The sequence below is a fragment of the Oryctolagus cuniculus genome, chromosome 1 (genome assembly GCF_964237555.1).
Source record: "Oryctolagus cuniculus chromosome 1, mOryCun1.1, whole genome shotgun sequence".
Taxonomy (NCBI): Eukaryota; Metazoa; Chordata; class Mammalia; order Lagomorpha; family Leporidae; genus Oryctolagus; species Oryctolagus cuniculus.
In genome coordinates, this window is record NC_091432.1 from 32,039,941 (window position 1) to 32,050,218 (window position 10,278).

Below are 10,278 nucleotides of genomic sequence, written 5' to 3' on the forward strand. Positions count from 1 at the left end.
GGTTTAAAACAACTTGAGGGGCACGTGTTTGGTGCAGCAGTTAAGATGCTACTCCGGATGCCTGCATCCCGTATCCGAGTGCCTGGCTCCACGCCAGCTTCTTCCTAATGTGCACTATGGGAAGCAGCAGGTGATGGCGCACGTGCTTGGGTTCCTGCCACCCGGGAGAGCTGCGGTGAGTTCCTGACTCCCGGCTTCTTCCTGCCCACCCCGGCACTTGTGGGCATTTGAGGAGTGAAACAGCGGATGGGTGATCTCGATCTCTCTGTCTGTCTGTCTGTCTCACCATCTCTGCGTCTCTGACTTTCATATACATGAAACATTAATAAAGAAATATTTTTTTTGACAGGCAGAGTGGACAGTGAGAGAGAGAGACAGAGAGAGAGAAAGGTCTTCCTTTTGCTGTTGGTTCACCCTCCAATGGCCGCCACGGCCGGCGCGCTGCGGCCGGCACACCGCGCTGATCGATGGCAGGAGCCAGGAGCCAGGTGCTTTTCCTGGTCTCCCATGGGGTGCAGGGCCCAAGCACCTGGGCCATCCTCCACTGCACCCCCTGAATAAAGAAATATTTTTAAAAATTTATAAAATGACATGAATCTGTTCTCACATTTCTGGAGTCTAAAATCCAGGTGTTAGCAGGGCTGCATTTCTTCTGGAGGCTTCTAGGTAAGCGTCACTTCCCTACCTTTTCCAGATTCTTCTTTTTTTTTTTTTTTTTTGTAAAGATTTATTTATTTATTTGAAAGTCAGAGTTACACAGAGAGAAGGAGAGGCAGAGAGAGAGAGAGAGAGAGAGAGAGAGAGAGAGAGAGAGAAAGAGGTCTTCCATCCCATGGTTCACTCCCCAACTGGCCGCAATGGCCAGAGCTGCGCCGATCTGAAGCCAGGAGCCAGGAGCTTCCTCCAGGTCTCTCACATGGGTGCAGGGGCCCAAGGACTTGGGCCATCTTCTACTGCTTTCCCAGGCCATAGCAGAGAAGCTGGATCGGAAGAGGAGCAGCCAGGACTAGAACCGGTGCCCATATGGGATGCCAGCACTGCAGATGGCGGCTTCACCTGCTATACCACAGCGCCGGGCCCCAGCCTTTCCCAGCTTCTACGGTTACTTGCATTCCTTATCTTGTGGCCATCTTCCTCCATCTTCACAACCAGCGGTGTAGCAGCTCCTCTCCGGTTTGATGTCTGCTACTGTTCTACCTCTCTCTGGCTCTGAGTTTCCTGCCTTCCCCCCTATAAGGACTCTTATGGTTACATTTTGCCCACTTAGACTTCCCAGGATAATCTTCCCATCTCTACATCCTAATTTAGTTGCACCAGCAACATCACTTTGCCATGGAAGTAACATATTCCCAGGTGCCGGGGTGCAGATGTGAACGTCTTCGGGGAGTAGAGCACTTTTCTGTCTACCACATTCTGTAACCTTAGGAAAGAACTTTTCCTTTCTGAACGTCTCCATTTCTCCCCAAACTGGAGATTACGATACAAGGGCACATTAAAAAAAGTTCATAGAAAATGGAACTAAAAGATATGTTTCTCTTGGTACCAATATGTTGAAATCCATTCATAAACAGGGAACTCCAAAAATATTGTGGAAAATACATACTATGAATAAACTATGCATGGATTCTAAAATTTTGCTCACCCAAATAAACTTCTCTCTTGATTCCATTTCCCACGGACCTTCCAGGGCACCTTGAACTTCTTCGTTTTACTCCTACCGGAATTGCCTATCATTTCAACCACAGATGTAACTCTTCCTGAGTGCTCGTCTGACAAACTGGCTAAGAGTGATGTTTCTTCTTCGTTCAGTTACACATATGTATTGATTGCCAACCCTGTGCCAGGTGGCACTGCAAAGGGTTGGACAGCGTCTGCTACAGGGAAAAAAAAAAGCATTCAATAAAAGGTAGTGTGTAGCGGTGTAAGTTAGTTAGATTTTAGTACCTTAACTATATGTCAGCAACAGAGATGAGGCCAAATCTCTTGAGGAACCAACCATCTGATGACTCATAGCACCAGCACCGTGCAGCGTTTGGACAAGAAGCAATCAGCAAGCTCCCACACTGCTCCTGTGATCATGAACTTCAGGGTCTGTCCACTGAGCTCAGTGAGGGTGCAGAGGAGCCTCCGCCTCTCCCCGCGGTAGGGGACGGGGTTAGAGCTGCCTGTGTCCACCCCAGGCTGTGGCTGCTACTCTCCCGGAGCTGCATTTGTTGGTGATCAGGGGAACAAAAAGCAGCAGCCGAGTCCAACAGAAGAGAGACATTAAGGTTGATTAAGTGAGTGAGCCAATTAGCGTCTGGCTTCCTGCAGTGCGGAGTTAATTAGCCTCTCCAAAACAACAACAGCTGCCTTCATGGTGGGGCAGGCGGCCCAGCAGAGAGGAGCCATGGGAAGAGGAATGATAGGGCTGGTGCTTGGCTGCGCTGGGCCCTGCCCTACTGACGATGTAGAACAAAGCCCAGGGAAGGCTCCTCCGCATGCTTCTAGACAGAGCCAGACCCTTAGGGGAGGGGACTGAGCTCACATCTTGGGTTTGAGGGTTGAGGCTCTCTTAGTTTGTATTCTCACAAAAATCACGACCCTACACCCTGTCTTGATCCTCAATTCCATAATTCACACTGTTTCCTAGTGGTGTTCTTTTTCTTTTTTATATACAAAAGTCAAACATACTTCTTGGGGTACACTGGGAAAGGATGGAAAATGCATATAGTTCCTCCATGCTGGAATAGATTTTTTCATTCATTTATTTATCATTTATTGTTCACTTACTGAGTGCTAGAGCCATTCAAGGTTTAGTTTTTTTTTTCACCGTGCAAATCTATATGCTCTTTTACAAACAGGACTCACCATGCGGATCCTTGAGAAACCACTGTTTTTAGCAAATGCTGCCAACAGTTTTCCTATTTCATTAAATGTTTTTCTAAGTCCTCAGCCTCAAAGGCTCCGGTTCCATCCATTGCACCACCTTGTAGTTGTCCGTGTATCGAAGCCTCCTGCCTCCTCTTCTAACAGGTTTTGAGAGGAGGAACATCTCTCTTCACACTGTCTCCCCAGTAGATTGGATCCTATGCTGGAGCCAGGCAAGTGCTGGGTGTTCTTCAGAACCTGGGTGATGAGTGTGCACAGGGAACTGGTCCTTCCCGGAAGGTCACTGAGGTTGTCTCTGCTCGTTTGCTATTATGGAAAGTGCTAAGGGGGTGGGCGTTTGGTTAGGTCACCAGTTGGGATGCCCGCACCACATATCAGAGTGCCTGGGTTCAGTCCTGGATCTGCTTCCTAGTCGAGCTTCCTGCAAATGCACACCCTGGGGGCCACAAGTAATGGCCCAACCCTTGAGTCCCTGCCACCCTCATGGGAGACTGTGATTGAGTTCTGGGTGCCTGGCTTTGGCCTGGCCCAGCCCTGACTGTTGCTGGCATTTGGGTAGTGACTCAGTAGATGGGAGATCTCTTCCCACCTGTCTCTCTGCTTTTCAAATAAAATCAAGATAAATGAACTAAAGTTTTAGAAAACACTCTAGTTACATTTAAGATTGACTTCAGGGCTGGTGCCGCGGCTCACTAGGCTAATCCTCCACCTTGCGGCGCCGGCACACCGGGTTCTAGTCCTGGTCGGGGCGCCGGATTCTGTCCCGGTTGCCCCTCTTCCAGGCCAGCTCTCTGCTGTGGCCAGGGAGTGCAGTGGAGGATGGCCCAAGTGCTTGGGCCCTGCGCCCCATGGGAGACCAGGATAAGTACCTGGCTCCTGTCATCGGATCAGCGCGGTGCGCTGGCCACAGCACGCTGGCTGCGGTGGCCATTGGAGGGTGAACCAATGGCAAAAGGAAGACCTTTCTCTCTGTCTCTCTCTCACTGTCCACTCTGCCTGTCCAAAAAAAAAAAAAAAAGATTGACTTCAACTATAAGTCAGCAAAAAATCCACAGCACCGTGGCTTAAACAGATGGAAATTTATTTCTCTTTTGCAAAAGTCCAGGAAGCCAGTCCAGGACTAGTGTGAGGGGACCGGAGGCCATTCACGGGGGGCAGGCATTCCGCATTGCAGTTAAGAGGCTGCTTGGCATGCCCGCCTCTTTCATCAGAGAGCCTGGGTGGAGTCCCTGCTCCACTTGCAATTCCAGCTTCTGCCCCTGAAGACCCTGGGAGGCAGCAGGTGATGACACAAGTCCTTGGGTCCCCGAAACCAATGGATTGAGTCCTGGGCTTCTGCCTTCAGCCTGGCCCAGCTGTTCTATGCCTTTTTTTTTTTTTTTTTTTGTATTTATTTATTTGAAAGGCAGAGTTACAGAGAAGCAGAGACAGAGAGAGAGAGGTCTTCCATCCGATGATTCACTTCCCAAATGGCCGCAAAGGCCGGAGCTGGGCTGGTCCAAAGCCAGGAGCCAGGAGCTTTCTCCAGGTCTCCCATGTGGGTGTAGGGGCCCAAGGACTTGGGCCATCTTCTACTGCTTTCCCAGGCCATAGCAGAGAGCTGGAAGTGGAGCAGCTGGACATGCCCCTATGCCGGCACTGCAGGCAGTGGCTTTACCTGCTATGCCACAGTGCGGGCCCTGTTGTACACCTTTGAAGAGAAAACCAGTGAATGGGAGAGCTTGCTTTTCTCTCTCTGCCTCTCAGTAAGTAAATAAATACAAATTGTTTAAAAAATCCATGGGAACTGGAAGTAAAAGATATATTTGGTTCAAAAATTTTTGAATCCATGTAGTTTCTTCATAATATGAATTTTCCATGGACTTTTTAATGTTTAATTTATTTGAAAAGCAGAGAGACATACAGAGAGAGAGACAAAGACAGACAGACAGGCAGAGATCTCCCATCCATTGGATCACTCCCCCAACGCCTGCACCAGCCAGGGCTGGGCCAGGCTGAAGCCAGGAGCTGGGAACACAATCCAGTTTTCTCACTTGGGCGTCAGGGACCCAAGTACTTGAGCCACGACCTGCTGATCCCCAAGGTGCTAACGAGCAGGAAATTGGACTTCAGTGCAGATTTGGGACTTGAACCCAAGCACTGCAAAATGGGATGCACATGTGTTGAGTAGCATCTTCACCCCTACCCCAAAGGCCCACCCCTCTGAATTTTTCGAAGATCCCTGATGTGGCACTTTGCTATCCATTGGCATGGATTCCATTTCCAGAGCCACCTCATTGTTCAAAAGGGCTGCTAAAACTCCGGTCACATTCCAACCCTCAGCAAGGAAGGCAAGGGAGGAGGACATGGACCCTTCCCGGAAGTTGCACCTTCCACTTCTCCTTATTCTGAATTTAGTCACAGGACCACACCCAGCTGCAAGGGAGTCTGGGAAATGTGGTCTTAATTATGCCGTTAATATTTGGGGCTACTGTTTATGAGGAAGAAGGGGAAGAAAATCGGGGGCCCTTTACCTTGGGCAGTTGTTTCACCGCTGGGTTGACCCCACGTCTCTAGCTTGCCCTTCCTTAATGTGGTCTGTAGTTTTTCCGGATGGGGGTCTGGCTATCGGCCAGGTCGGCCTGGCTTCTTGGACCTGTGCACTCCGAGTGTTTCCGAGCCTTCACCTCTGCGCTTGCCAGCTGACGTCGTCAACGCCAAAGATCAACTCAATAAAGATGCCCCATTTCCCAGAGGATGTTTTCCCAATTAGTGCGGAGAGGAAGCTCCAGCTGTGAGGACAGGAATTGGAGTTTCTGAAATGCACTGATTATTAGTAACAATCAATCAAACAGTCTCACAGGACAAGGGGAAAGAGCCAGCTCTCACGGATGCTATGTGGGACAAGAATGACAGGCCGCCTGTGACAAGAGGCCCTGTGGCTCCCCTGCAACATGGGCCAGCCCCTGAGACAGAGAGGGGCTCAGTAACAAGGTTTCACTGCCTGCAGGAACAGCCCTGCCACAATGCATTCAGCACTGTGCGGGAAGACGCACAAGCATTATTCTGCCTCTAGCAGCCATCGTGGGAAACCATCTGGGCTCAGTTAGCCTGTAAATTTGCAACTTGCAATTGAGTGGGCTGCAGGGACTCAACCAAGCAGGAAGTCAAGGTGTGAAGTGCATCTGGCAGGTTCCAGGGCTGCCTGACATCGTCACCATTACTGGCAATGATTTTTCTAATTTTTTTTTTTATTGTGAACTATATCAAATGTAAAGTGCCTAAAACTGAAATGTATGCTTTGGAATATTCTCATAAAGCAAGTGCATGTGTAACAATCACAGATCAAGAGATAAGGCATTGTGGGGCCGGTGCTGTGGTGTAGTGGGTAAAGCTGCCACCTACGGTGCTGGCATTCCATATGGGCACCGGTTCTAGTCCCAGCCACTCTTCTTCTGATCCAGCTCTCTGCTATGGCCTGGGAGAACAGTGGAAGATGGTCCAAGTCCTTGGGCCCCTGCACCTGCGTGGGAGACCCAGAAGAAGCTCCTGGCTCCTGGCTTCGGATTTGCCTAGTTCCTGGCCTTTGCAGCCATTTGGGGAGTGACCCAGCGGACAGAAGACACCTCTCTCTTTCCTGCTTCTGCCTCTGCCTCTCTGTAGCTCTGCCTTTCAAATAAATAAGTAAATCTTTAGAAAAAGTCTGAGGCCCATAATATTAAGAGAGAGAGAGAGAGAGAGAGAGAGGACATTGCTAACCCTCCAGAAGCCTCTGTGTGCCCCTTTCTAAATTCAAGGCCTTCCTTACCTCCAAGAATTCCTGACTTCACTGTTTTGCCGTGTAAATATTCACTCCCAAATGATATCATTGAGTTTGCCTATTTTTGAACTTTGTATTGTATAGAATTCTAGAGTCTATATACTTTTGCACCTGGATTTACTTTTTATGCTTCACATTATCATCTTAATATTTATCCATATTGCATAAGGCCCTGGTTTGTTGTTCTCCTTACTGATATTGTTCCATTTGTCTACTTTACAGCTACTGGGCATTTTACTGTTCCTGGACATTTGGATTGCTTTCAGTTCTGGTTTATTGCAAAGAATGCTGCTATGAGCAGCCTTGCACTTGTCCTTAGGCACATATAGATGAGTTTCTCCATAGCTCTGATTCTCAAACTTCAGAGTATATGAAAATAACCAGCAAGCTTGCTAAAATGCAAATTCCTGGTCCTTCGTTCTGGAGATTCTGGTTCAGTAAGTCTAGGGTGGGGCTCATAAATTTCCATTTGCAAGAAATTATGCCACGATAAAGATGCCACTGTCCCTGGGCCACCCTTGAGTAGCAGGGCAGAGGAGGGAGTGGCATACTGCAGCCTGCAGGCAAACCTAGCCCACTGCTGCTTTCGTGTGGACCATGAGCTAACAATGGTTTTTACATTATTAAATGGTTGGGGAGAAGTCTAAAGAAGAATAATATCTTGGGAAACATGCAAATTACCATATGTAAAACTCAAATTTCCATGTCGGTAAATGAAGTCTTAGTGGCACACGGCCATGTCAATTTCTTTATACACTTGTATTGTCGGTGGCTGCTTTGATGCTCAGCAGAGCTGAGTAATTGCACAGGGACCACGTGGCCCACAAAGCCTAAGGCATTTGCTTTTCGATATTTTACAGAAAAAATTCTCTGACGCTTGATTTGGAATATATGCTTTTGAGTGGAATGACTGTGTCCTAGGGTAGGTGTTTTAGTACCTTGAGTGATAACGTCAGTTTTTCAAGGTGGTTGGATCACTTTGCCTTGCCGTCAGCCATGAATGAAGGTTCCTATTGCTCCACATTCTTACCAACACTTTGCTTTGTCAGATTTTAGATTTTAGCCAAAGTATAGGTTATGCAGAAGTAGCCCATGGTGATTTTAATTTACATTTTCCTGTTCACTAATAGATGTTAATAAGCACATTTTTCCATTGTTTATTGACTATTTTGTTTTTCTGAGAAATGCTTGTTAAAATCTTTGCCTGCCTTTTATTGAATTATCTGTCCTTTTCATGACATGTTCTGGAAGGAATTCCTTCATCATTAAAATGTGGTGCAGAGGCCGGAGCTGTGGAGTAGTGGGTAAAGCCGCCACCTGCAGTGCTGGCATCCCATGCAGGCACCAGTTCAAGACCCGGCTGTTCCACTTCCAATCCAGCTCTCTGCTGTGGCCTGGGAAAGCAGTAGAAGATTGCCCAAGTCCTTGGGCCCCTGCACCCATGTGGGAGACCCAGGAGAAGCTCCTGGCTCCTGGCTTTGGATCGGTGCAGCTCCAGTTGTTGTAACCAACTGGGGAATAAACCAAAGGATGGAAGACCTTTCTCTCTCTCTCTCTCTCTCTCTCTCTACCTCTACCTCTCTCTCTCTCTGCCCCTCTCTCTCTCTCCTTCTCTCTGTGTAACTCTAACTTACAAATAAATAAATAAATCTTTAAAAAAAAAAAGAAATGTGATGCAAAACTCTTCTGCTTTGGGCTTGCATTTTCACCACGTCTTCAGATGAACAGAAGTTTTAAATGTTAATGTAAACATTAGACTTCTTTGTGCGTGTTTAGGCTCTCTTTCCCCACCATGAAATCATGAAAATATTGTCCTGTGTTATGTTTCAGGAGCTTCATTATTTTCCTTTCACATTTAGGTCTCAGGTTATCTGGAGTTCATTTCTGTGCGTGGTGTGAGGTAGGGATCCAATTCTATTGTATGGATGCTTAATGTTTCCAGCAGCAGCTATTGAAAGACCAGCCCCTCCCTGCTGATCTGCAAGGCAACTTTTGTCATAAAGCAGGATCTGTATGTGTAGTGTTCTGTTTCACTGGTCTCTTCCTCTGCATACGAACACTTACGTTCAGTTACCATGATTTTATTTTATCGAATTTCTCTTCTTCATCAGTGTTTCGGCTATTTCTGGCTCTGGAAGGCTGTCCATGCAGCTGATGGACAGTGAGAAGCCACTCCTGACTGGTAGTGGAATCAATTAGTACAACCTCTTTGGAAAGCAATTTAGTAATCCTCTGATTATTTAACCCCCCCTCCCCCCACACACACACACAAAAAAAGAACACGTATTTTTAACCCAGTAACTCCGTCTGGTAATCTATCTGAAGGAAATATGCAAAGTCAAAAATCAAAAGGAAGAAAAATGTTTGGCTCAACATTCAAACTCAGTGTCAGACCTGCACTCCATCCTGGAGGTACTGCGACAGAGGTGCTCCCTCCTGACTTCCACAAGCTTCGGGTCCCTTTAGAGGAGATGGCAGATAAGTGTATCATTTCCACCCCCTGCGGCGACGGAAGTACACACAAGTACTAGGCACCCAGAAATATTTAGCCCAGCATTATGTATAACAGGGGGAAACCGAAAGCTGCTTAAATATTAGGCAATGGAAGAATAAATAGATGATTTTAATGTAGTGCTAAATAAAAAAATAGTAGTTTGCAGTGCTATAGAATGGTAAGTAAATTATGACAAATTGTGCAGTTATTAAAATAAATGATTTTAGGGGCCAGTGTTGTGGCACAGTGGGTTAAGCTGCTGTGTGCAATACTGGCATCCCATATAGGAGCAACAGTTTGAGTCCCAGCTGCTCTACTTCCAATCCAGCTCCCTGCCAACATGCTTGGGAAGGCAGCAGAAGATGGCCAAGTTATCAGGGCTCCTGCCTTCTCCATGGGAGACCAGGATGGAGTTTCTGGCTCCTTGCTTCAGCCTGGCCAGGCCACAACTATTGTGGCCAATTGAGGAGTGAACTAGAGGATGGAAGATCTCTTTCTCACTCTCTTTGCTTTTCAAATAAGGAAAAAACTCTTTGGAGATAAATAAATAAGTGATTTTAATATAAGTAGCTAAATAGAAAAAGAATAGTAGACAATTATATCTGTGATAAAAATGGATTCATTGAAAAATACTAGAAGGAATATATCATGATAGTAATTATTACGAAAATAGGTCTTTGAAGATGTTTCCAAACTTTCAGCTATGTGGTTATATAAATTTATAGTAAAAATGAAGCCACTTCCTATTTCCAACTGACGCCTCCTTTTTCGAAAGGACCTGCCATGCGCTAGCCATATGCTAAACGCTCTCTGAGCATGAGGTCCTTCAGTTCCCAGAGCCCAGGTGCAGGGGGAGTTTCAGGTTCTTCCCTCCTGAAGAGCAGGCAAGGGGAGCAGAGAGAGGCCAGGGACTTGCCCCACAGCACCAAGCGAAGGCAGGGCCGGGCTGTGCAGAACCGCGGGACGTGCAGAGGGAAGGGGGGGTCACAGATGGCCAAAGTGAGTCTGCCTAGAGGAAAGGGAGGTCGTGATCTCCAGACCCCCCCTCCCCCAGCCCAGGGACTCTGCTTCTCAGCCCCATCAGCTCCCAGTCCCGCTGGGCCCCCTCTCAGTC